Genomic DNA, 27,969 nt, shown 5'->3' with positions numbered 1-27,969 from the left:
GTGTGAGAAGGAGATCCTCGCCATGGGCCAATCACACAGTGTGAGAAGGAGATCCTCGCCATGGGCCAATCACACAGTGTGAGAAGGAGATCCTCGCCATGGGCCAATCACACAGTGCCAAGCGCTTTATTGCCTCCTTTTGTGCCATTCTCCATTTTTATATTTATCTGAAAAAGAAGCTTCAAAAATAGAACCCTTGTGCATAGCAGCAGCATTGTCACATTTGCAATTAAAGAATGTACTGTGAAAAAATATATAAATTACTGTGCGAAAATAAATAATATTCCTATCGCACCCGTGTGACAAGTTGCAGGATCTTTGTCAGTATAATTCATATGCCCCATGAATAGTGATGCTTCATAACTCTAATTCCTGCCTTTCACTGCAGGAGAAGACAACTTTCAAACAGTAGTGCATTTACCCATGTTTTCCTGTTACTTTTTATCATATCAACAATAATATATAGACCTTTCATCAGAGCTGCTTTTTAAAATTAAGTTGGCAATTATTTTATTTTCTATTTTTGATCATAACAGCGGTTGTGAAAGTGTGCACCGTATTAAAGGGCTTTTGTTAATGTTAGTCTAAAGTCGTGTGTGGGTGTTGCTTGCACTTAATTTATGATATTTTGTTTTATAATAAAGCATACCATGTAGTTTATCACAATGGAGTTTTTATTATAAATGATATCCTTAAGGTTGGTGCTGAAAAAATGTTCTCTGTGCTGCAAAGTTTGTGGCCTTATGAGAACCGGTGCTGCTGTCAAAAAAGATCATTTGCAGCACTGCCTTTATATTACAACGCCTCAGTCTACCGTTTATTTCGGAAATACAATGCAGCCCTCTGTACCTGTAAAACAAGTTGTATGCACTTGATTATCTGGACTATAGTAAAACAGCATTAATAAACGGCCAATACCTTTGCAACGGCTGTTGCAATAAAATATGCTTTACTAACATCTGCAGAGATGTAGATATTGTGTTTATTAGAAATATGGAACAGATGGACTTTTCCAGACACTGTCAAGATATGATCATGACTACCAAACTGTCATTTCCTGTAACATGCACAATTTGTTCGAGTGTGTCAGTAAGGAGAGGAGCTGAACAGATTTCTCGTAATTAAAGTCACATTATAACATGGTGGTATGATGGCTCATATTGAGGCTGGCTGTATTCATGGCTGACTGCATTTCAAGATGTCCTTTCTGTTGTCACATGGTGTGACTGATTTGGTGGTGTAGAAAAAGGTATCATTTTAGAAGGTATGAAGTGAGTCTTTTCCACTTGAACACTGCTGTATGTCTATCAAGAACATACTTGGTGCTTGGCAAGGTGACATTGCCTACCGCAGGAAGTACACAGCTTGATCTTGCTCTGAACATTTAGCACAGCCAAACTCTTTAGTTACCTGACATTATTACACATTTTTACTGTGCAATGAAAATCTCAGTGTGAATACTCATCAATAAGTATGATTTATATTTAGCTGTATAGCCTATTTATAAAATCACACTTTTTGTGATGACACATTCTCACATTTTCGGCCTCAGTAATTCTACTGGGGCACAAAGTTCTGTGAATATCCCATCAGTAATGAAAACATATTCACAGTGGCATTAATTAAAAAGTAGCAAAGCGATCAATGATATCAAGCCATGTAACAATAATTGTACCAGAATAGAAGCGTATACTCACAGTACGACTAGATTCCAGCCAGTTTAATTGCATATGCAATTCAATCAAACCACACGTAATATTCAATCAAACATAGCTTTGAGCTCTTTAACACTGAACAATTCAAGAAGCAGGAAATGGTGTGGTCTGGAAACTTGGCTCCCAGGCTGAGGCAGGAGTGAACTTACCCTTACAGAGAATCCCTTTTTCAGGCTTATAGTCATAGTCCTCTCTGTTTCAATATAATTACTGACATATAGTCAAAAGAATGAGTAGGGAACACAAGAATGATTTAATGATTATACATGTGATATGATTCCTTTCCCAGTTTAGCCTTGAATATTTTGATTATATGGCATGGTATGTACAGTATATGAATGTGGTTTATGTAATAGTAAAGAGGTGGGAAACACACACAGATAAGCCATGTGCTGTTCAGAAGAACAGTACTATGAATTGCTTACAGGAATATCTAGGATTAGCCAAACTCTTGAAATGTTTTTAGGTTGCAGCATTCCATGACAACTTGGAAGTTATTCAATTGCTGGTATTCTGATGTCTTGGATGATGACAAAGTTTAATCACTAAAACATTACTATCACAAGCTTTGCAATTGGATATTAGGAGATATTCACCAAATGGAGACATTGTTGGCTTCTGAGGGAAAATAAGGATATTAATAAGAAAGCTTTTGTCTGAAATGCCATTAGGGCACTGGGAACTAGGGACCAGTAGTCGTACCTGCAGCAGCTCTGGCACAGTTTTAGTTCAGTGTCCAAATAACTGTATTTTTGGATTGCCTTTTAAATGCTTATTGTATTTTGCACTCTTGTATGTTTCTTTTATGTCTTCTTATTGTGATGCCAAAAGCACATTTCTCATGTCCAGGGCAGCTATGCTTTGGGACACCTGAATGTCCGCTTGATCAGATAAGCTCCTCCACTGTGAGAGTGAGGGCGTAGGAGGATGAACACAACAGTGCCTACAGTGCACTTATTGGCTTTGTACTGAATGGCCAACAGAGGGGCAACATGTTGTATTTGGGTACTAGAACAATCCAACAGTAATTGGCTGAATCCAAATTGCTGCGCTCTTATACGGAGGGATGACTCACCCGGTCACTGCAGAGTGTAGTGCAAATGTGGGGAGGTTCCATGTAGGGTCCTGTTAGTGGGCCAGATGGTCTGGGCTGCAGCACGTACAGCTCCTGAGCAATGCCACAGACCCCACACCCTCAGATCTGACCCCACCCACTCTACTGTACATTCTCCAAATGAGACAAACAGGATGATGCCATACCTTTATTTGCATGTCCATGTGTCCAAATGACATTCATTTTGCAAGTGTAAGTCAACACAACATACTCTACCACCGCATACTCTCACGTACTCAATAGTCATGGAAGTGAAACTTGGAGACATACGCACCATGCATACTGACAGTGTACATCATATGTGTCACACATCAGGATGGTCTTGAATTAAACGAATGGACCTTTAATACCATCCTTGACGTGGTACAGAGTTTAGAGCCACTGCTCTGTCAAAACACCATAAAAGGAAAACACACGACATGTTTCTGGTGTATTGTAGCATTTCACTGTTTACAGTCTCTTGTATTTGCCACATTCATATAAAGAAGGTGTTAGCTGGAACTGTCACTGTTTGCCTACTCACCCTGGGTTAAACCTAATTTTCACACAACATACAGTAATGTCCTTGTGTTTACATACAACAGCGCACAAGTGGTCTGCGTTTGTCTAGGCTTTTCTACAAGGGAAATGTGAGTGATTGATTGGCCGCCGTATTCTCCCAGGAGAGCAGCTCTAGAATGTTCTGTGTGTAGTGCTGTGACCACCTACGTTTGCCAGGCTGTGTGCTGTACACCCCACCGGGGTAATATTATTTCCCAGCCAGGAATAAGCACATGCTGAACGCATGTAGGGCAGAAAACTAGCAGCAAGAAACGAGATACTGAACAGGGGTGCTGAAAACAAAATGAAGAGCTTACTCCAGTTCAAGAGTGGCGATCCAAATGAAAATTAATGTGTCCAAATAGCACACGCTTTCTGCGTGTGTGTGACGTGCATGAAACCTTGAGCCGTGGGCGTATAATTTTATCTCGCCTAAAAGAAAAGGCAAGCAAAAATGTTAATGAATAAAAAACAAGGCCAAAGGAACAAAAACAAATGACTAAGTAAAGGGAGAAAAGGGAACTGGCATCAAGGCCTGTGTCGGGCTTGGAATCGGGCTATGACGCGCTTTGTACAGGGGCTCTGAGTGCATGTGGAGACAATACCGTTGATGGAACCAGGCAGACAATATTGTTGATGGAAAACGAATTGAATCCGTCTTCACCACAACTTACGAAGATGTAGAAATTCAGACAGAATATCTGTTACAATGTTATGCTCTCTCAGGATTTATTTTCTCCTCAATCCTTGTAAAATGTCACATTTCACACGGAATTATAGTGTGCAGCCCACCACCGGGAAACCTGTCTTCACTGAAGTCTATCAAGCCTGTTGTTTCCAGTTCACTGTGTGACTTACAGTGAAGAATTCACATTATTATATTAAAATGATCACACCATCAAGCTAGCACAACAACTGGTGTGCCCAGATCTAAATAAATTGCAAGTCATTTGCCTGCACTTTTCTTGTCATATCTCCACCTCTGAAATTCGATTCCATAATTAGCACATTCTGTTATGAGCGCTGTGTATTTGTTTAGAGGGGATGGAAATAAAAAAGTCTACAATTGAGTCAACCATTGCTTACCCTGTTAGAATCACCACACAACCTCTTCCATTGTGCTCTTCACTCATCCAGTGATCAATCAGTGTGATGGGTATGAAACCAGGGCTTGTAGTCTTTCTGCATGCCACAGCAGTTTATTTCAGACAAGAACAGCAAGAATTGTTTTGTTATTGGCTGTGGTGATGTTTATACCAATGTCCAATGGACAGCCCTCTAGTATGTTACTTCCCTAGCTGGGAGAAGTGGATTGGACATTATTTGTCTCAGTTGACTTTAGTGGTGAGAGCCAGTCATTTTATGGCAATTTTGGGTTAATGACTTGTGTGTGTTATTGTGGAATTCATTATTGATCATTCCAGATTCCACAACAGAATCACAATGAGCTGGAATACTGTCAGTCTTGGCTGTAAAATTCTGCCTTGAGGCATTTCTTTCCATTTTAAAATAGTGTATATTCAATTGAGGTATGACACTCCCAGTCCTGAAAATGTGTGACAATACCTGCCAGGTTTCTGATATTATATGTCTCCCTCAGGAACCAACACTACATTTTGAGTTTTTTATTGAAGAAATATGATGCTTTCATGTTGAAATTTTATTGTGCAGTCCATACTGCACAACACATTCATCAATCCCTGCTCTAAAATCTGTATTTTCTTCTGAAAGATCTGACTGGACAAAAGGTCATTAATATCACCTACACAAAGTTTGGGAAACAGGAGCAGCATGTAGCAGCACCGATTACAGTGTAGGTTCCAATAATAATACAGATTACAGTGCTCTTTGCCACAATAATAATAATAATAATAATAATAATAATAATAATAATTAAACAAAATAGGCAGTAACAATGCGGATAAGATTCTAGCTATATTTAATGGAATGACAGAAAGCACTAATATGTTGTTAAAACCACTGCATTTCAGTATAAGCTCAATTAGAGTTTAGGCAATGAGTGCATTTAATAAGGCAGTGGAAGTAATATCATACACCATTCAAATTACCGAACGCCATAGAAAAAGGCTGTAAAGTCTATGGCACAGCATGGAACATGTGCTGGGCTCTGTTCGGGCATGGAGATCCTGATTCCTGCCTCCATCATTACCGGTGACAAAGGAGGGACAATTTACGTTTGTTTTCTTCATAAACTATATTACACGCGCCCGGGTTCCTCCTTCCCTTAAGACATTACTGCAAGGACCGAGCCCTCTTAGAGAGTGACAAACAACCTCCTGGGTGGGCTTAGCGTCCAAGCCCCTGCCAATAAACCGGACCAAGTACATCATAGCCCTCATTAAGTTGAGCTATTAGGAGGCGGCTGGTTCCCAGTGCAATAAGGCACAATGAAAGACGAGGCATTTCATTGCCCTGGACCCCACAATCAACATGGCCTCAGCTCCCTAATGAGACCAGGGAACCTTCGGAGGGTAAAGAAAGAAAAATTGTTAATGAAACTGCAGCCAATGATTAGCAGATTTTTTACTGCACTCACTGTTGACCATCTGCGGTTGGGTATTCTGCTGTTCTTCAGGTGCCCGGAACCATTCAGCCTCCAGCTCTCATGCTGTGAAAGCTTTCTGGAGGGGGGAGGTGGGGGGGGTGGTTTATGCAGTGGAAACCCTCTGTGGCTCTTCCTGTTTTACAGCAATCTGCGGAGGTGCTGTACGTGAAAGGGATCTGGGAGCCCGTTGTTAAATCCCCCATTCCGACAGAAGATTAGCCGTTAGCCCATTAGTGCTACGTGTCGAACATCTCCATGCTTGTTAGTGGCCCCTCTTGTCCCCATTAAGGTCAATAAGGCCTGGCTGCACCAAACCGCGTAACACGGTTGTTTTGTTTGGCAGCGGGGCCATCACCGGCAGCTGGAAAATACGAGTTGATTCCGGGATGAATTATCAGCGGGGAAATTTCCCAGACCTTGGCAGCAGCAGGTGGAGATGCTGGATTTGCGATGCCTGGGGACGCTCATTTAGAATGCTCTCCAGCCGTTCGACTGCAGTTCACGTAGCGATTGCTGCGGGCTCAAACCAAATAGCTGCACTCCAACACCACGCTGTGGAACCTGCCAGTAATACCTGCCAGCTGGGAAGCAGGGAGAGTTAAAAATGAAAATGATTCATATCCCAAGCATCACATGCCTATGCTGTCCCACTGTAGTGTTAGAGATTCTCTAGCATGCATGAATCCTTCTGCTCACCCTATACCCTGTCCACTGCACTGCCATAGATGACAGCTGCATGAAGGACTTTTATGTAGGGAACACCTGTGCATCGCTCTGATCATACAAACTGTACCATCCGTGAAATGGTAACCACCCCATGCCTAGAGGGATGGAGCGGTTACTGGTTTCATGATATATCTTGGAAGATGTCGCTGCAGGTCATCAGTGCATACATTATTACTGAGAACACAATGACACCTTAATAAAGGTCCAAATATGATCCAGCATGAGGAATGCAGAGAGGAAATTAAAAGAAGGTTACCCTGTCTGCCGATTCTGAACTAAAGGGAGCAATTCAGCAAAATTGATAACCCATCTCCATGATAATCGCCCAATGCCATACACTGAATGCCAGCCCTTTTAATAAAGCTAGTCATAAAGCTGGTCTAGCTGGGTATGAACTGGTCGACCAGCTACCAGCTGTTTCAAAACCTAGCTTGAGCCATTATTTTCAGCAGGGTAGTTGAATTTATATGTGGGGAAATATTGTAGCTTACCTATCTAGCCTAGCTTTTCAATAATGTATATCAAAGTTTTCAGCGTAAGCTCGGTGTAACCACATTTTGATGGTGTTGCAGTTCCTGGAGTTGTGCATTTTTCACTCATGAACAGTGTACGCCTCCAGCACATGTCATGTAGTCTGTTTTATCCTCCATGACCAAAGAGCATCTGCCATAGTCTAGACTATGGCCACAGTTTATTATTTTTGTTCAGTCCAGTGCTTGAAGTGGGCCAGTAGCCTATTCACCGATTGATACGTTCAGAATTCTAAATTGTGTAAACTCTCAGGAGGCTTCAGCTGTGGTTAGAATTCTGACAATAGCTGCGGCCTCCTGATGCACTTATGGATTTTAGAATTCTGAGCGTATCAACTTGATCAGATTTACTGACTGCTTGTGAAACTGTAGATTACCTCTAGTTAAACAATATGTTCACAATGGCGTTCTTGATCCAACAGTATATTTCTGTAAACATCGGTAGCTGCTATATGTGTGTACGCTAAGATGTTTCATCAGAACCTGTCTTTTAAGTTTTGACTTGGTGAAAAAATGAGACATTCCAGACTGGTAGCTTTTGTGCATGAACATTTGTGCTGCGTCTCAACTTCCACAAGCCTTCGGTCCAGAACTGTTTTTGAGGAGACAAGATAGTCACATTGTCTTGAATGTGGTTACACTGGTTTTAACATTACTTCCCGCATCAAGTTAGTAAAGCTGTCTGTACCCTAAATGTTAAACCTAGCATAATGTCAATTACGTGAGGGACTGATACTGTGGATATTGCATAATGAATTATTAGCAGGTAGCCAAGTTTGATACAGTAGCCTATTTCCTGAGGTAGTCTGTACCTACTCCCTACATTTATGTTGATATGAACAAAGTGGTTACAATGGTCTGCTAAGTTAAAGCAACTAGTGTTAGCGACACATTTGTATACTCTACTAACAGGCTATATTATTCCCAGCATTTAGTTGGCAAAGCTACTGTATATCCCGACTGTGATATGTAATCTCATGTCAATAAAATTGTTCTAGGATCTACAAGCCAGTTTTTTTTAACATTATTGTACGTTACTGTTACGAAACGGAAACCCAACAATGTAACAAAGACAAATGGGTGTAAAAGTTCGTAACATTTAACACACAACCACAGTAATATGTAAAGGCGTGACTGAAACGCAACACGGGATTTATCGGTTAAATAATCATTTAATATTCACAAGTTAATGATCGTCTTAATCCTAAGCTTAAACCTATAACTCTAAACTATAAACTATTTACAGAGCCTCACCAGGCAGTCCATACAGCGGTCCAAGGTCGTCCGATGGTCGGTTCTTGTAAGTCCAAAAGAAGAACCGTAAACGCTGGGCTTGTGAGACTAAATAAAGTATTCTATAGTCTTGATAATTAATAGCTAAAAGTGGTAAACCTCAATAACCAAAAGGGAGAGCGAGAAGAGAATATGGCTCAAAGTAGATGAGTCTCAAGAAGATTATTCAAATGATGATTCGTATGGTGATTCAAATGGCGATTCTGATGAGATGACGACGTCCAGCTGTTATATAGTCGTGCATCTTTTAATCCCACGTCGCGCCGCGATCCCTCGTCTCCGGGCGACGTAAAGGCATCCTGGTCTCCGCAGCATCTGCATGGCCAGGTGGTTCCTCCGCGACGGTCGTCATGGGCATCCACCAAGGCAGGTCACCCGGCAACAGGATCCACTCCTACCTGTATAGGGAAAAACCAGCACGCGGCAATACCCAGCCAAAAACTCCAAACAGTACCCTTAAAATTACATCCCTAGATCTAACCTTATAAGACACTGGGATGTAACACCCCCACCCTTAAGACAATAAATACATCCTTATTTATTGTCACATTCGTATGTACGGGACAATGCTTCGGCGACAACATTATCCCGCCCGCGGATGTGTCGAATGTCCAAATCATAACCTTGCAGGAATAAGCTCCACCGCATAAGACGTTGGTTATGATTACGCATACGGTGAAGAAAGACAAGCGGATTATGATCCGTCTGTATAACGACGGGGCGTAATGAGGAACCAACATACACATCAAAGTGCTGTAAAGCCAGAACCAGGGCTAAAGCTTCTTTTTCAATTGTGGAATATAGCCGCTGATGTCGGTCAAATTTCCTCAAGAAGTAGCACACTGGGTGGTCGACACCAAGAGTGTCTTCTTGCAGAAGAACGGCTCCGGCCCCACAGTCACTTGCATCCACTGTAAGTTTGAAAGGATGGGTAAAATCGGGAGCAGAGAGAACTGGCGTGCTGACTAGCAAAGCTTTCACGTTCTCAAACGATCGTTGGCACTGGTCAGTCCAAGCGTAAGCGGTCTTAGGACTGAGAAGGTCTGTCAACGGTGAGGCGACTGCAGAAAAGTTTCTGCAGAAGTTGCGGTAGTAAGCTACCATCCCCAAGAACCTCCGCAACTCGCGGCGCGATTTGGGAGCTGGGAATTTAACCACAGCCTCCACCTTAGAGTCCACCGGACGTACCTGTCCGCGTCCCACAACTTTGCCCAAGTATGTGACAGTTGCTTGGCCAAACTCACATTTTGCCAAGTTGACTGTCAAATTGGCAGCAGACAGACGGTCAAAAAGATCTCCTATCTGTTTAACATGCTCGGTCCAAGAAGCGCTGTAAATGACCAGGTCATCTAAATATGCTTCGCAACCAGGCAGGTCAGACACAACAAGGTTAACTAACCTCTGAAACGTAGCAGGAGCATTCCTCATACCAAAAGGCATCACCGTATACTGCATGAAAGTATCTGGTGTCACAAAAGCAGAAATCTCCTTAGCGCGTTTCGACAGGGGAACTTGCCAATAACCCTTAAGCAAGTCAAACTTGCTTACATAAGCAGCGGAACCCACTCGGTCTACACAGTCATCCATTCGAGGTAAAGGGTAACAATCAGGTTTAGTGATTGTATTTACTTTCCTGAAGTCTGTGCAAAAAGTGCCATCGGGTTTACCAACGAGCAGGCAGGGGGAACTCCAATTGCTTGAGCTAGGCTCAGCTATTCCATTCTGTAGCATGTAGTTCACCTCCTTCTTAAGCTGTGCTCGTTTCTCTGGGTTAACACGATAAGGGTGCTGCTTAATTGGGGAACAACCACCTACGTCTATGTCATGCTCTATAAGGTGAGTGCGAGTAGGCACATCAGAAAACAGAGACAGGTGCGAATGAATAACTCCGGTAATGTCTGCACGTTCAGTACTAGACAGATGGGACAGCTGCACCTCAAGGCTGCCCAAAAATTCAGAATTCTGCAACCTGCCTTCCGTCATACTCTTCGGGGGTATAAACACATCTCCCTCCTCCTGTTCGGGAGGAGTAAGGATAACGCCCGACAGTGCCACACCTTTCACCTCACCATCCTCCTTAGCTTGGCGATCTAAGTAGGGCTTGATCATGTTGACGTGACATAACCTACTCCTTTTCCTGCGATCAGGAGTGGCTATCAAGTAGTCACGGTCACCCACTCGCTGTTCAATAAGATAAGGGCCGCTATAGCGCGCTTGCAAAGCGGATCCCGGAATGGGCAGGAGCACCATAACCTTATCACCAGGTGAAAAGATTCGCAACTCTGCCCTGCGATCAAACCAGCACTTCATTCTCTTTTGAGAAGTCTTCAGGTTTTCTCTCGCTAACTCGCCTGCTCTATGCAATTTAAAGCGAAAATTGCACACAAAATCAAGCAGGTTCGTGTGACTGTCCTCTGACAACCACTTCTCCTTGAGCAGCTTCAGAGGGCCGCGTACAGAGTGGCCAAAAACTAACTCAGCAGGGCTGAATCCCAGAGATTCTTGAACCACCTCCCGCACTGCAAAAAGCATTAAATGCACACCCTCATCCCAGTCCTTCTCAAACTCAAGGCAGTATGCACGAAGCATAGACTTGAGAGTTTGATGAAACCGCTCAAGCGCCCCCTGCGACTCTGGATGGTAAGCACTGGAGGGACAATGTTTAATTGCTAGCTGGTCTAGCACTTGAGCGAAAATGTTAGACATGAAATTGGTCCCTTGGTCAGATTGAATAATCCTAGGAAGACCAAAGAGGGTAAAGAATTTAATGAGCGCCTTAACAACAACCGGCGCGGTTATCTTCCGCAAAGGTATCGCCTCGGGAAATCGAGTGGCCGCGCACATTATGGTGAGCAGGTACTGGTTACCAGACTTAGTCCGTGGCAACGGACCCACACAATCAACAAGAATCCTTTCGAACGGCTCCCCAACCACTGGAATAGGGTACAGTGGAGCCGGCGGAATCTTTTGATTTGGCTTCTCTGTGACCTGACACACATAGCACGTCTCACAGTACCTAGCGACATCCTTCTTCAAACCAGGCCAAAAGAAGTGCTTAAGGACACGGTCATAGGTCTTATTGATGCCTAAATGTCCAGCAAGGCAGCTATCAGCTAACTAGTGGTTCTCAATTTCTATGTCAAAATCATCTCTCAACCTAGATTTCCTGCCCTCTAGATTCCAGATTTTCCTCACTGTGCAATTGTTTTGCATAAGAAGTAAAATGAAAATATTCGGTGAAAAAAAAAAACTGCGTAGCGCACAAGGATCTGGATGTGAACCCGAATAATGACTTCACAGCTGGAGCTGGGGCCTGCACACCAAGGGTGTTCAGTCTCTTTAGCACAAACACTTCGCACGGGATGTCAAAAGCCATGGATATGTAATGCCAGCGCAGTGGGGGCAATCTGGAGCTGTCATTGGAGGCCACTGTAATGAAATCTCACCCAGCCATTCCCACCAAAACTAGCGGTCCACTAACAATATCCACGTGTGCTTCTGAGCTCAAACTCTGCAATAAACAGCGGCAACAGGTCTGTGCTCAGGCCATATGATTTATAGCACAATTATAGTCCTGGTTTTTCCAAGGCCGAACAGTAGGCTGCTCTTTGAAGTCAATAGTCCCTCTGAGTTCCTGGACAAGGATACACAGGAGAAAAGTACCAGTTGCTGAATGGTTGGGTGGCTTCGCTATAGTGGGATGCTTGGCTAATTTATTGAACCATGACAATGCTTTCGCAAATCCTCTGAATTAAGAGTAATGAGCATGTGGATGCTGCCTCACCCTGCTAGTTTGTTGACTGTTCCTTTCAAACTGACCCACAAATCAGCAAAAGACCACATATTCAAACTCCTGCAAGTACGCATATTTTGTATAATGGTTTTGCTTGGCTCTCTCTCTTAAAGAGGGACACACGTCATTTGAACCCCATAACCTTTTGTTCAGTTTATTCAGAGCAAGGGGGCTAAGAGAGTGAGCGAGAGAGCGCTGAGCATTTATTCATTGGCTGAGAGAACAGCTCTTTCGCTGGTGGAGTACACACGGTCTAAAGGGTTAAGGCCTTATTCTAAGCCATGTTCTTTCCACACAGAGGTCGTTTTCCTCAATTATTTAAAAGCCAGCCACCTAAACTAACTTGGGCACAAAGCCCAGTGTGTTCCTTCCTTTCTCAGATACCACGAGACACAGGGCATTAAGCATTCTAGCCTCCCTCCCCAGGCTTCCTTCTCCCAGAACAATAATAAAGAGATATTCTACATTTTCACTTGCCTGAAGCTCTGTGATTTACCGCCATTTGTTTAATGAAGTGTGGGCTCCCATTTGACAAACTTTTATGGCTTCCTATTTTAATCCGGAACCCCCTTCACCCTCTGACATTACTGAAAGTGCCTTGCCGTCTGTTGGTTCGTTGTTTTTCTTCTCTTCTTTTTTTTTAGGAAGCCTTGAGACTAATTATCTCACCACCAGGCACATGGCACTCGGCTGCCTATTCCATCCAAACGGTGAGGTCCCCTGGGTTCTCACATTATCTCCACCACCATCTATCTCTCTCCCTGTCCTGTGCTGCCTTATCCACACTCACCCCCTGTCTGAAGATATCTCAGAGCACAGCCGGATTGTGCTTATCGGCCGACACCTGGCTGCTTTCAGCATGATCTGTAGCAGCCCTCAAACCCCGGCCTTAAACACAGTAAAATAGGGACTGTTAATTTAATAAAATTTTCTGTATGCGTATGTGATCCATGTTGCACTTGCGTACACTGTGTTCGAAATGAGTTTAGTATGAAGCTCCCAAGTGGCTTGGTCAGTAAGGGTGCTCTCTGCGCAGGCTGGAACCAGGAACCAGACATTGCTGGTTTGAGCTGTACATCATGAACATGCGTTTGCATTTGATTAGACACCTCTTAGATGTGCAGTGAGGTTTCAATTTGAAGATAAGAAAATATTTCCACATCACGTATGAATCCATGCCTGAATCCTTGCCTTGGGGACCGGAAACTATAATACACCTAGCTGTTTTGCTAAAAATCAGCTTTTACTACATCATGAGTTATATGCATTCATTTGTAACTCGCTATATATTATATTATCATCACAATCACCGTATTAACTATAAAAACTTTTTAATGGAGAATTATCACTAAACAATGTGATTTTTTCCGTTATCCGTTTCCGTTTCCGGTATCTGCAATGTGCAAAATTATAAACCTCTCAAGTAGCTACTTTGGCAAACTCTGAATGCAATATCATTGTCTTTGAAAATACACATAATTTAATGTATAATGGAAATAAAAGCTCCTCCTCTCCATTAATTGAAAACCGATCACAGATCACAATTATATCATATTTCTGTTGTGATGTAACACCATTGGTCACAACTGAGGAGAAACTCCCACCGGTTTTTAATCATTGCTGGAAAACCACCCGGCAGCAGTGGCCTGTTGGAATTAAATAAAGTGCAATATCGAAGTCCTTCCATAGGCTCATACACCTTCACGCTTATTGATTTACCATACTGTGTTAATACTGTATGCAATGCAGCTAAAGGAAATATGGACTGTGTGACCGACATCTTGACAGATGTGATTTACACAGTGTTCGTAATGCCAGCCCAAGTAACTGTACATATTGAATCTGGTGCTATGTCATGAATACAGAATGCCTTCCCGGCACATCAAGTCTGAAACCTGACCTGAACATTAATAACCCTGCATTCACATGCCAGAGTAGCTCAGTGTAAAAATACCACTCGCAGTAATGCACTTCACGCCGGTGTTCCCTTATGTTGTGCAGTGTCAGCTTGCTGTACATCAAGTACTCTAAATCTGACCGGCAAGAAAAAAGCAATTACCACAGATAAAATGACCTGAGATAAACAAGGAAATTATGCAAGCTGCTAAAAAAAATTAAAAATAAAATAAAATCACTTTGGTGCACATGATGCTGCCTGCCGAACCGTTGGAACCAACGATCGCTTCGCTGGAACTTCAGCCTTGAGTACTTGAGTACTTGAGTACTTACTTTGCAGACATTGCAGTAGATACAGTAGAAACTTTCCTACATTCATTGGCAGAAACAACCACCACCACAAAAAATGACAGGGAATTCCCCCCAAAAAACATATTCAGAGAGTGATAATGGTGGACAGAGGACATAATGGACGATATCTTTGATGGTCAGTGGTCAGGCTGCAGTCCTGCCTGGACTCTCCAGCTGCAGGGAGCAGGCCATGCAGGGAGAGGGCCATGGCCAGGTTACCCCTGCCCGAGCAGGCCCTACTGACTGTGCACACATCTCACAGTGAATGTAATATTATACCTAAAGAACCAAAGAAGCTAAACACTGAGATAGTAAGCATATTGAGTTGAAACTTAACTTTTTTCCCAGATCCTGAAAACAACAAAGTTCATATACTGCCCACAGGAATATTTTGTATTAATCAATTAGAGATCTTATTTCTTGCACACCTAACAGCATTCATATTTTATAAAGTTAGCAGTGTGACCTGATTGAGCTGCCAGTCAGAACTGAACTTGAAGTGAATATCCATACAGAAGAGACCAGGAGAATCAGACCTCCAACACCCTGTAGAAATAACATATTGTGCATAAAAAGGAAACAGGATCACATTTCCCTGTTTAAACATTAGAAAAAAAAGTACACATTTTTATCTTGGGGCTAAATGACTTAAAATGCACAAAGAAAGTGATTTCTATGGGTCTTTAATATTCACATTCCACGGTGCTAAGCGAGAATGCTGTTGGGGGGCAGTTGACATCATTATGGCTATTATTACAGTATCAGCAGGATCATTCTCCCTACAGCTGTACACCTTTATACCAGACTCCCATTATTATTATTATCATTATTATTATCATTATTATTATCATTATTATTATCATCATCATTATTATTATTATTATTTTTATTATTATTCCTAAAGTGAGTCTATCTGCCTTTTGGGCACATGATGCATTCAACTGGCATGGTCTCTGAGCATGGTGGTTTGCACTGAACCATGTTATCTGTGCTGTCATGCTCATGCATCTAAAATAACACTCAAGTCCTTTCAGCAGCTATGAACAGTGTGGGGAAAGCGGGGAAAAAAAGTGTTATAAAGCATCATCGTCTGATTCGTCAGTCAACATGTGAAAGTTGGCCCAGCTTGTGTAACGTTGACTCCCGACTGAACTGGTTCAGCCAGTGATACAGAAATAAACTAATTCTTTAATTTATTTGTGAATGAACCTTCTGGATAAATGTTGATTGAGTAATATACCAACAACAAGCATGAAAAAAAACCCCACGCTAATCTGAGGGTGTTTGATGGAGTTATATTTGGTTTTCAATTTTAAATTAAAAAAAATAACTTGGTTCTGTTATTAGTTGATTAAATCCAATGTGACAACTTTGTCACAAGTGCACACCCTCTATGTAACTGTCTATAATGCTGTACTCAAATAAAATATGAAGACTGTAATGACATGAGAAATATGAAGATGTAATGACATGACATTGTGTTGTGTTTGATTTGCACTTTGTTGTACGTCGCTCTGGATAAGAGCGTCTGCTAAATGCCACGTAATGTAATGTAATGTAATGTATAGCGCCCAAGAAATGCAAGAAAGAGTGAAAAGTGTGACAATATGCCCCGCTCTCCCTTCTCAGGACCCATGCAAAAATGTATTTGGGTAATGGATTAAAGTGTAGGGAAAAATAAATGTCCTGCTTCAGTGTTCTTGGATGGTCACCTAACACCTCAATCATGCTGAATGATCAAGGGGGGGTTAGGAACAAAGCCCAGGGAGGAAGCTAGGGTGGAAGCTGGGTGTGAAAGGGAGTTTACTGCCTGCTTTTGACTGAATTATATTACATTACATTAATGGCATTTGGCAGATGCTCTTATCCAGAGTGACGTACAGTTGATTAGACTAAGCAACTCCCCAACCTTGAGTGTCCCAGTCATGTACCTTAACCGCTATGCTACAGGCCGCCCCATTTCCATTTGGTTTTATTCCACATCACATGCATAGGTGACAATGTCTGTTTGTCTGCCTGTCACCCAATCAGGGACAGGAACCTGCATTGTGGGGTATAAAACTTGTACCCAACACTACTTTGTAATTGCCCTGCCTTGCTTTTACCCGGTATACTTCATACTGTAATTCAAGACTATTTTTGCTATATTAATAAATTGTTGTTGACCTGAATATCGGACTACAAGTTTTACTTCACAAAGGACCAAATTCCTACATTTATTTGCGAGCCAGCCGAAGTCGAACCTAGAAGGAGAGATTTCTGACTGTGTTACAAATGTTCCTGTGTTCTTCTGCCTTCTGTCTAGCAACACCCCCACCCCTCGACCAGCAGTCCCTTTTAAAATGCCCCATCTTACCACACACCATCTAAAGGTCCTTTAATATTTTCAGGTAGCGACTGAGTTCAATCAGCAGGAACAGTTAACTGCAGAATTTGGCAATAATCCTGGTCATCTAGCGTTTGTGCGGTAGCCTGCCGTTGCAGCTCAGCCAAATAGTTTTGGGGGTCAGAAGCTCCTGAGCTCAGAGGTAGACAAAAGAAGGTGTTCATGTACTGCCTCATATTTATAATTTGCAGCAGCACTGCCCTCAGTAGCTACTGATGCTCTCCTGCGCATTTTTTGCTCTCTTATGCGGAAAGGAGTGGCTTTAACTGGCCCCGCAGCAATGTGACATTCAACCAGATCTGAATCAGCCTTTTCTGAACTTTCACAACGACTGTTTAAGTCAGAGTATTCTGGTAAATTAACAGCCAAAGCAGCAACGTGACACTGAATTTGCCTGAGCTCATCAGCAGTACTTTCCTTTATGACTGGTCTATGCGTTACCTCTGGATGTTTTGCACTTTTTGCAGCTCATAGGTATTTTTATATTAATATATATTAATTGTGGAATTTACAGTTTTTGATTCAGCAAAACTTGTCCTCAGTGATGCTAACAGTTGCCGCATTTCAATACTGTTATGTGCTGCTAAACAGCGCTCCGCCTGTCCTGCTGCAGACTCGCTTCTAAGAGTCTCTACAGTCTCCCCAAGTGCTTAAATTGTTTGCTGCCGGTCAGCACACAGTTTCTCTGCTTCTGACAAACGGTGTTTCAATTCAGTTTGACTTTGCAACAGGGCTGCTAGTACATTTGCATGCTTATGTTTTGTATTTTTACATTTACTATTACGCTCTTCACATACTTCCTCAAGCCAAACTAGAGGATCTGATTTCTTTTAACAGAGATCCATAGGATCCCTCTTTGCAATGTTTTGCAATATACTCAATGGCCCATTCCATCATTCTAGGTTCTGAGTATACCTATGTACAATATACCAACTGTGGTTGTGTGATAAATGTGGATAAATGTGGGATACCCTGCTGGTCATTTTTCCCCAAAAAGTCTAGTTCCAAGTTCCAAAATGGACAGTTGGACATACACCAAAATAATCTTAAAAAACGTATTTAATGCATTATTAAATAATAATTCAATTGTATCCATATGCCAATTAGCAATTTTCCATAAGCCATTGCTGTAGAACCAGTTATGTTGCCTGAACTTCTTTCTCCACTGTTACAAATTTAGCTTATATCTTCAGCTTTTTGTCTAATGGTAACTAGTGACAAATCTAGATGTTTTGGAAGCAGCTGGGGGACCATGTGAAGTTAAGTAGCAAGATATAGTGAATAAGAATGAATAAATAATGTATTTATTCAGCACATTACTAGGAAGAGCACAAACACTTTACAGTCCAGACAGAATATGATAACACAAAGCGTGCATACTCTATGAAGAGGCAAAAAAAGTGGTAAAAATCGAAAAGAAGTAATAACTGAGAACAATAAAAGTCATATTACAACGAAAGGGCAAACAGGGCAAAATCTTACCCATAGTTACAAGCAAGCCGAGAAACTATTGGAATATATATAAGGGTTTTAAAAGAAGACAAATATATCCCCCACTTACACTCATTCATTCCAAGAACCATGGCCTCTCTATTGGTTTAATTCTAACTGCAAAATGAGATAAATGATGCAGTGTAATGACATACTGTAAAATCACAGTGCAAGGATGTCATCACAACACACTTTATGCAATACCAATCTAGCAACTTTTTGTCAACAAATCTCTGAAGACTTAGTCATCAAAATAAATACAAAGTGTATTCACTTTGAAGCCTGTTGTTTTCTACTATGCTCCTCCTCTAAAGCTTGTAAGTGTCTTTAGTGTTTGTCTCCAAGCAGCTTGAATACCAAATTACAGCTAATCTGGTGGGACATAAGGAACCCTGTCCCATCTTTCCCCACCCTCCCGCGAGCCCTTTCTTACGCAGTTTCCCTGATGTATCCAAGCAGCAGGTTAGCCTCCTGCATCACAGCAGCTGCAAGCACTGTACTTCAGTTTACATCACTTCACTTCTGCTCTATGAGTGTCCCAGGAGTCTCTAATGTACTTCTCTGTGCTTCTCTCTCACGTGCAAGCCACTCGGGACTCAAACAATGCTTGTTCCAGCTCTGACGCCGACCTTGGCTGATAATTCTCCACAGCCTTCCTGTTGTCACGACCATTCCCAGACTGCGTCACCCAGCACTGCGCTCTGTCCATCTTCATTCTGATGGGTGACAATGGGACATGCTAGTGTATTCATCTCGTGGGTTTCAGGGATGTGGAGACTGCAGACACATAGAAGGCTTCCTCCAGAGAACACACGATGCTGCTTGATACATAAATGATACATACAATATAATTTTGCTCATAGATTTGTTTATTGGCGGCGAACATGTCCACATCCCACCCTAATTTGGAATGTCCAACTATTTGGAACCACTAATTAATGCAGTAACACTTCCGCTTCAGGAGCATGTAGACATTCAGTTCTCATTCAGATTCTCTTCCCAAACACTGCAGCCTGCTGCTAGCTACACATAGAGTTTAGTCGGAGGAAGACATTTCGTATGCGGTTTTGGCATGCAGTATAACATGTATCTGAGCCTGATGCACCTTTTTGAGTTAAAAACAAATTAACTAAATTATTTGGGGCTATTAAAATAAAACATATGGTTGGCACAAGCTTCTCAATCATCTACGTAGGTCAGTGGTTCCTACACCCGGTCCTGGAGTACCCCTGTGTATGCTGGGTTTACAACCCAAATTGTCAAATAATTTCAACAAGCTGTTAATCTTTCTTCATTTGGAATCTTTAAAATTGATTATTTACCTTAAACCACAGTATGCCTGAAATAGCTTTGTAATGGCATGCAGAATAACATCTCCTTGTTTATATCTTCTAAACATTTATATAAGTAGAGGTAACAAATAAAAGACTGAGGTAAACTCATAGGCTCATTAGGTAGCTGAACATGCTTTAAATGTAATTTTTAATTTAAAAATATTTTTTTCATCAACACAATGCAGGTTTTCCTTCTTAACATTTGCTTTGCCGTTGAATTCTTAATTTTCTCCCAAATGGTTAATTTTGGTGGCCAGGTGTCAACACTTTCATTAATTAGGACCCTACTGATTCACACCAGTGTTTAATTTCATCAGTTAATAAAATAATGCAATAATGTAAATGCAATTTGTATGCAAAATGTATGCATTGTTTGCAATATAGCATAATAAGCACAATATGAACATAGGAATTGTTTTCTTTATGGTATGCATAACTATTTGTCAAAATGCGGTTTAAAATGGTAAGTAATCGCTCTAAACTGGAATCTTGTTAAAATTATTGAATTGCAATTGTGGTTGGGGCAATGACCAGTGTACACAGGTACTCCAGGACCGAGTTTGGGAACCACTAATCTATGTCAGTGTTTGGTCCTGGGGCCCCCCTGTGTATGTTGGTTTTTGTTCCAACCACATTATTTATCCACTTTAGCCACATTATGTCCAAATGGCAATGCAAGCCATGAAGAATAAAAGTTGTATTACGCAATATTGCAAAGAACTATATAAAAATACATTACATTTAACTGATCAAATTAAAGACTGAGGCAATAGGTTCTTAATTAGGTTGTTCAACACCTGTCTAAGTCAGGCGTTCTCAAACTCGGTCCTGGGGGGGGGGGCTGCAGTTCATGCTGGTTTTCGTTCCAACCACAATCGCAATTTCAGACATAATGTTGCTTAAGAGGTTTAATTTCCCTCTAAACATGACAAGTACCTAATTTAGAGAAGTTAACAGCTTGTTAAAACTCTTGGATTGCAGTTGTGGCTGGAATGAAAATCAGCATAAAGAACGGAAGATCAAGTTTGAGAACCACTGGTCTAAGGGCTTTCATATTTGTTTTCTTTAAATATATTAACACTCTTTGTCTTTACTTCCGTCCAGATGATTCATTTTAGTGTGTGTGTTCATGCTTTCATCAATTATCTGCCTACTTACTCACCTCAGCCTTTAACTTTTTTTAACCTCTCTTTTTGTAATTGTTTGCAATACAGCACAATGTGAATACTGGACTTTTATAGTTCAGGGCATAGCTACTTCATAATGTGGCTTAAGAGGGTAAACAATTCCTCACATGAAGAGTAATTTTAAAATATTTGCAGCTTGGTAGAATTATGGGATTCCAATCATGGTTGGAACAAAAGGCAACATGTACACAGGGGCCCCAGGACCGAACTTGAGAACCACTGATCTAGGTTGTTGCAACAAACATTATGTAGTATTTAGTAAATACAAATAATCATACAGGAATATACTATTAAATCGAAATATAACCTACTTCTGCGGGCTTTAACATTAGAATATTCCAGAGTATGCTGTAATTTAGACGTTTTTGTCCTTTTTAACTGCACTTGCCTCCTCTGGGTGTAGACATTAGCTACCATCTGCTGCAAATACATTTTTCTGCATTTATATAACTTTCCTTGCATGCTGTAAGCTGGATGTTGACACATCATACAGAATCAGACACACCTCTCCATGGAAACATTTTGCAGCATAATTGTTCTTGTATTGTTTTCTCTGCTTTCCTGAAATTTTGTTCAAGTCTGGTCTCACATTAGCTTGAAGCAATTTCAAGATATGAAACCAAAAATTCTGTTCAAAATTAGACATATTATCTATTTTGTAGACTCATGATTAAAACTGCTCTTAAATAACTGCAAGGGATTTATAGTGAAAAATAAGATCAGATTTAAATAAGCTGTTGTGCTTGGGTGGATCAAATGAATGTCCATTACTGGAGCGAAACATTTTAGAAACAACATTCTGTATTACACATGACAACAACAAAGAAAAATAAAAAAACTTCTACTGTGTTTGTGAAATAAGAAAGGCTATTTCCATTTGAAGAAGCATATTGGTGTCTCAAATCTGATGAGATACTGGACATATAAATAGTAGTATCGTATAATGTGGCCTGATTGAACAGTGGATGTGGATATTTTATCATCTTTGAATTACTGTGAAAAGCAAGCGTAAACAAACTACTCTAAATCAGCGATCCCAGAATTAGCTCACCAATCTGGGCTTTTGATGAGGAAAAAATGACACTTGTTTCATTGTGAGAAAGCTGACATTGAACATTGATTAAATCCATCATCTGTTGTAATTAAAGTATTGCACTCATTTAAAAGCATCTTGTTAATTGCACCCAACTTAGCAGCAGTTAAATTTTGAAAAAACACTCACATTTTGAAATGGTCACATGTGCCTTAATGAAACAACATCTTTTGCATTTTAGCTCTCTTTTGCATACAAATAGAGAAGTCACGGCTCCATATTTGGTCATTGTTCAGCACATCTTTTCTCAAGTCTGTCTGATGTACGTATCCCTTAAATTCATATGACATCATTGGTCATGAATTCAAACCTCCATCCACAAATATGAGGAAATGAAGTAGCACAAATGTGAAACACAGTGAATAATTATGAATAAACAATTCACTTTTCTTGCCAGAGCAATGAAGAATGAGATATTGCAATAAAGCAAGGGGAAATGTGGTAGAATATCTGACAATTTTGTTCACATAATTATCAGAAAAATGGAATCGTAAAATAAGTCAAAAAAGACAAAGCTGGACAAAAATAATTTTCTTTTAAGCTGGGAGTGCTGATGGAAGACACAGTTAGCAGCCACTGAGACGTGTAATTTTCTCCTATCTGCAGTGAGACAGACAGGCATCCTGTGTATACCCGTCAGTCTGCCTGAGAAACAAAAAGCCCCATACCAAGCAAAGTCAATCGATGTTTATTTTCAAGGGAGCCAAAAGGTCGACAAAAGCTGTGGTGCAGTACTGCGTTAAAGTGAATTTAAAATGGCGTGTCTATATATCCTGCCTGAGCTATTGACACTGAAGGGGTGCAGACATCGATGCTCTCTAATACGTCTTAGGCCTCAGCGTGCATCAAAACTTAGCCCAAACTCCTGAGGCCTGCTTATCTGGCTAGTCACACCGGAACAGTGGACCTGCTTGGCTTTTCTTGACCTGACTTTAGCACTGTTGAATGACTCCGCTGGATCAGTGAAGCGCTCTGATAGGACTACGGTATTTCAGCTGGAGGGATGTGATTTTCTGGGTGTATTACTGTGCAGAGACCTCCGTCGCGCATCGGGCAGGGGCGAAGCGTTTTGCAGCACTGTCTCAGAGATGAGGCGAGTCTCGGCTACGAGGCGAAGTGGAAGCCATCGTTTATCACTGTCTGTTGATCGTAACGAGGGGCGAGGTCAGCTGAAATTTTTTGGTCCGGAGCGTTGAAGCGGAGCATGGCTGACTTAACTGAAGCCCACGGTCTGAAAGTCTGCTGTCACCAAAAAGCAAAAAGGATGGCCCAAAAGGCATGGGCCTGAATTGATTTTTTCATGTTGGTCACAGTCAATGACAGAATAAAAGCTTTTGTTTTCTTGACTCGCTACATTGTATCTGTTTTGAATCTGCAGAAGGTTCTTATTGGAAGTTATATTTTTCTGCATGAATGCACAAGCCCATCAGGTCTTAACCGAATGAACCACCTAGCAACCCCCTGATGTATAGTTTGTTTGATGAAGTATTTTAGCATTCTTTTAGGCAATACAAGGCCTTGTTATATTCACAAGATAATGTAGCAGCAGTATAGTATAATGGCTAGGTAACTGAGTAATGAGTATGAGCTGGAACTTGGCTCCATTTTATTTTTTTTATTTTTTGTATATCGCTTTGTTATGTGCACATTTTCTGTACAACCAGTGGTGCCATCCAGCCAAGATGCTTTCTAAAAATATTTTTTTCCTCATGCAATAGATTTGGAATCAGATACATTGTGCGATCACTCGGCCTGTGAAGTCATTGAAAATCAGGATCCAGATCAGCTTGTTGGGTTTGATTGGTGGTGTACTAGACTTACTGCTGCTTTATCATGTTGCTGTACTGTATCTCCTCCTGAAGACCAGTTATGGCTCAGAAACAACAGGCATGGGACCAGCACACTAAATAACATAATCACTGTTCAAATACTTAACATATATTTAAATATATTGACTTTGTTGATGTTGAAATGTAGCTAGCTAAGTAAGTAACCTGAGGTGGTCAAGCAAAGAGTGCCTGTAACAGCAAATGGGCCAGTCCCACAAATACAGGACAGAGCCTGCTTATCCTGACAGAACAAAACATAAAAGTTATAAATTCACCGCCATGTGCTTTTTTATTTTTTATGATCCACACAGTGTTCTTGTGGATGGTACCGAACCTGCAACTCAGCCTTTCAAGCTGTTTCTTGTAGTGGAGTGCTTGATCCATAGCTGGAAGACATGTTCCTCCCAGGGGGCAATAGTTGATACAGAAATATCTCTTTTCTGATCATCAGGGTGTGGTTGTGCGAACAGCCTGTCTGTATCCTCATTTCTTACCCAGCACCCCCTGCTCCAGACTCCATGTTGTCACTCTGTGAAGAGTGACAATTAATTATAATTATTGCCTGTTTAATAATATTGTTGGGCTTTTGCCAACTTCCTTCCTGGAACAACTAAAGAGCAGACACTTATACAGCCTCAAAAAATGAGAGCAGGTTTCTGGGAGATCTCCAAGAATGTAATTCAAGTCCTGCCCAAAACTTTAGTCATTTGTGAGAAGTGACCTCCTGAGTATTGATTGTGTACAGCTATACAAAATAGGCCATTAGTAGATTGATGCAGAGCTACAAGGTGTATTGTGTTCTTGTTGTGAAGACAAACAATAAATAAAGTACATGGGGTAATCTAATATGTTTCCAGTCTTTTTGTACATTACAAAGTTATTCACATCAACCCGAACAAAGCCTTAGACATACAGTAGTGTGCAGAAGTCTTAGGCACCTTAGACTTTATTATACATATGTGTGTTAGTATAAAATAACACATTTGAGATTTCCAAATATTCATTTTCCAAAAGATTTAATTTTACAGAGACATTTTTGTATTTAATTAAAAAGTAACATATTACCGTAAGCAACTGACTACTTTTTACATAAAAACCTGATCAAGGCTGTCTGAGATCAGAAACAAGGAGACAACCAAAGTCTTCAATTCTCCAACATGCTTGGAACAACCTCCCTGCTGATTGTCTTAGCCAACGCTGTCCTGCAGTTCTATATCTCAGAGAAGTGATGGTTTTAACGCCGATGGGTGGTGACAAAAAATATTGATTTGATTTAGTTTTTAACTCTTCTGCCAAATTACTAAAATGTAATGTAAAATGTATAGTATGTTTATTTAGGACCTTTCATTGAATTATTTTTGAAAGAATCTTATCTGTACAGAATGTTATACAGGTGCCTAAGACTTTTGCACAGTACTGTATCTAAAATAAAATGAAGGAAAATATTTCTAAAAATAAATATCACATTGGACAATCAAATAGAAAATAGAAAAAACTGTGTAATATTGTCTAATTATTGTGGACATTACCATGCAGTGGTGTCTCTACATTAGAGGCAGTGGGGCCCAGCTTCACCACTAGTTGGTGGTATTGTGTTCTTATCATTGACTTGATGACTGCATAGATTAAAAAAACAATGCAGAATTCTAATTTTTCTCATTTTTGTCCTCGAATTTGAAAGGAAAGTGTTTCTAAGCACACCAGCTACAGCTACAATAATCTGTATCCAGTCAAAAACAGAAAATATTTTCAGTCAGAAAGAAAGCTTCCATTTTCCCTGTGTTTCAGCTTCTGTAACTTTGTTTTAGTAATTATGTGGAGTAATTCTTACTCTTGGGAAACAAACCCCAAAGGGTTTCTGAAGATACCAAGATTATGCCTTTAGTCAAAGGGGTTCAAGAATAAACATTGACAAAATAGCATTTCTGGTGTAATGTTAGCATTTTGTTTTTTAATTCATAATGAGCTTTTAGAGATTGGCTTCTTGAAAGCAAAAAATTAGAAAATGCAGACATTTAAAAACAGCTCAGTTTGAAATGTGGAATGCTTTCATTGTAGTAGAGAAGAAATGAAGATCAATGACAGTTCCCCCATCCTGTGGGATGTAATTACACCTCAGACAACCTGACCACTCGCGCCCTGAATGTCATTTCTAACCCTTCAAGGACAACAGCATGCCCAGGCAATCCAGGGAGGGACCCTGGAAGCATGCTGATATAATCTACAGAAGGGTGGAAACCCCTGTGGGATGTCTGATCAGATCACTGGAGGTCAAAGCCATAAGGGACATAGTCATATTTCAGAAAGTTCTACTGTTACTTCGTAACATAAAAAAGAAGACATTAAAGGATGTGTAAAAAAATAAACCATAGCACAATAAAGAAATCCTTAAGAAGACGTCACATGCATCCATTTAATATCTGGATCTGAAAATAAGAATCATTGAATCCTCCTGAAATACCGGAATGCTCTGTGGCAATGACACATCCATTCTATTTTGATAATTTAACTTGGCAAGCCTTTATCTGCACAGCTATGTGTCACGGTGGGGTCTTGTCAGAGGATTCCCAGCTGTAATTGGAGATGGAGGGGGGACTGTGGTGGTCAGTTGACCCCTAAGGTAATGCTTTCAGCAGCATCGATCCGACCACATTGGGGTTTCTCTCTCGCGTCATCTCACTCCTCCATTAGGCTCAGCTTAAAAGGCCAGGGCTCCTTGCTGACTGACAGCAGAAATAAGCTGGTCAACCGATTTCTCATTTCTTTCCATTGCTTTAATGTTTATTATTATTTTCTATTTGCTTCCTTTTCCCAAGATATGTGGCTTTATTCCTTTAACTTAGGCCACAGATTTTGCCTGTGGCTAAAGCCAGGGGGATGATAGGTCAAATAAATGTGTCTGTATGTCAGCCTCTCCTCCATGGATGCTGAAGCTCCAGTCTCTATAGCCCACTGTGGTTTCAGGCTTCTAATTAAGCAGTGTGGACAGCCTGGAGCATATCCCCATGACAAGCCTGCCCTCCAACTCACTGTTTGGAATGTGGATCTTGAACTGAAGATCCAAGGATGTTTACTGATGACAAGGTCAGGCATTTACCTCTCCGGAGTAGCTAAACCATTTTGTATGTTGGAAGAAACACTGGAGAGGAGCCTGTGGTCAGACTGAATGCAAGGCCAAGGTATACAATTATTTGGAAGGCCATGTATGTGGGGCAGTTTAGTAATGAGTTAGATCTCCTCAGGTGGAGAAGCTTGTGGCAAGCTCAGGAAAATAAGCAATCACTCACCGAGACAGAAAAAGTGCTTGGAGAAATGACTCTTCAATTCTGCAATGCATCATATCTGTACTCTGGGTTCATGGCACCAAGGTGACTCCAAATCATGGACTACCTGCACGGCTTTTCTTCTTGAATGTGCGTGGCTCATTTCAAAAGGCATTCGTTTGTACCAGGTCTCGGCTAGTGAAGTGTGTAGAGATGATGTGTAAATGATTTGGTCAACACTAGGCAAGTCTGAGCTGAGCTGGAGTTCACGCATACGCATTACACACAGCAGCCTCAACTTCTGACAGTTGCCCATGACCAAAAACACTCTACTCATACAACAGCTGCAGCTCATGTGGGAAGCCCACAAATGAGAGCGGTCAATCAGTAAAGACACACGCTAGCACAAGCTGGTGGTGTTGATAGGTTATTCAAACATTTAAGATGTAAGATGTACCAGACATGGCAGAAACAAGAATAAAACCATAGACCCACAAAAGTAAAAGGAAATCATGAAAAAAACATTTCCAAATTCCCAGAGAGCGACCTGTTAGCAAGAAAATTACTTTTGAAAAAGTGCAGTAGAAAGCAATGTTTTGGTATGGCCATGAAACTTGGAACAACTTTGTCCCCAGGTGTAATAAAGGAATTCCCTTGGAGGTTTAGTAAGGGGACATAGAAGCTCAACGAGAGACATTTTCTGTAACACTGCATAGATCATGAAAGATGTAACAAAATGTAAATGAGTTCATTTTAGTGGAGACAACTGGGCCTACCACCATCCAATGGAGGTCTGATGAAGCTGTTGTTATTATTCCTGTAGCACTATGCCCCATAATGACACCCTTGCCAAATCCCCTTA

The sequence above is a fragment of the Conger conger genome, chromosome 10 (assembly GCF_963514075.1).
Source record: "Conger conger chromosome 10, fConCon1.1, whole genome shotgun sequence".
In the NCBI taxonomy this organism is placed as follows: domain Eukaryota; kingdom Metazoa; phylum Chordata; class Actinopteri; order Anguilliformes; family Congridae; genus Conger; species Conger conger.
The sequence above is the reverse complement of the archived record's forward strand: the minus strand, read 5'-3'. Positions refer to the sequence as shown.